The sequence below is a fragment of the Nestor notabilis genome, unplaced genomic scaffold (genome assembly GCF_000696875.1).
Source record: "Nestor notabilis isolate BGI_N333 unplaced genomic scaffold, ASM69687v1 scaffold30868, whole genome shotgun sequence".
Classification (NCBI taxonomy): Eukaryota; Metazoa; Chordata; class Aves; order Psittaciformes; family Psittacidae; genus Nestor; species Nestor notabilis.
The window spans coordinates 14650-15835 of record NW_009940158.1 but is presented as its reverse complement, the minus strand read 5'-3'; the positions used below and the strand labels follow the sequence as shown (position 1 = coordinate 15835).

The 1186-nt window shown below is 47.2% G+C and overlaps 1 protein-coding gene across 1 annotated transcript in view; it reads left to right on the top strand.

Moving 5' to 3' along the window:
- FAM102A (family with sequence similarity 102, member A) overlaps positions 1–1186 on the top strand; it is a 31523-nt gene that overhangs the window by 20558 nt on the left and 9779 nt on the right. The window lies entirely within an intron of this gene.

Here is a 1186-nt window from a genome sequence, read left to right as displayed (position 1 = left end):
AGCAGGAATCACTGCCTTCCAAAGCACAGGAGACACTGAGGCAAAAAGCAAACACATCAGCAGGGGTGTTAGTTTTGGTTTCTTCCCCACTGTTTCCTTGCCTGTGCTATGGGAGAGACAATGGGCCACCCCTTTCTCTCTTTGTGCTGGATCAAGAGACAATGTTGGCTTAGAAATTGAGCTCACACAGAGCTCAAAACCATGTTTGTTTGAAAATGACTCATTGCTGCTAGTTTCTAATAAACAGATGTTCAGGTCACGCACAACCTTGTAAGAGCTTCTTCTAATCAATACCCTTCCTGAGACCATGGAAGCAACTGACTTTGAAGGGTGAACCACGCTGCATGATAGGGGGCAATGGTGCTGCCCACACTGTTCCTTTTTTGTTGCTAATCAGGTCATGGTCTCTGGGGCCATCAGTTTCTCTTTCACTAAGCTCTCACTGAGGGGGAGGTTATTCCTCCATCTGCAGACATGCCTCTGAGACACAGTGGGTGCATCAGCCTGTTCCTCCTGTAGTGTCCGTCCTCAGGTGTCCCAAGGTATTTGGAAACTCAGAATTAAAGGAAGCCTGAAGACATGTCTCCATGGTGGAGTTAACCTGGGCTCTTATTCAGGCCATATTCTAACCTACTTCCTTTCTATCAGTCTCCAGTTGTGTTTAGTGCCATTTTGAAAGAGATCTTGTTGCTCCAGCCCCGAATGGGGAGACCAGATCTCAAGTACTCACCTCTTGCTTGGTCTCCTGTGAAGAAGACAGTCGTGTTCTCCTGGAACTCAACAGAAGATGACCCAAGCATTTCAGCAGCTCAGACACAAGGGATGTCACACCAAACAGGGGTGCAGTCTTGACCAGGCTTATTCCAGGCAGGTCCTTGTGGCAGAACTGACTTGAGATTCATAATGTTTCTAGCACAAGTCTCTAGTGTATGTCCCTGCATCTATTTTCCCATTCTAAACAAGTCCTCACCTTTTTAAACTACATTCATTGCGCTGAAAACTCCTCCAACCATGGCAGCAGATGCAGAGGAAGATACAAGTCGTGAATGCCTCTTTACCTGGTCCCCCTTCAGCAGGGACTGAGAGGGATGGAGCTGTTTGTGCTCAAGACAGTTTCCATCCACTCATGCACCTTTTGCTTTGACGTTAATGTCACTTCAGTGTCAGGGGTCATAAAGAGGAAGCC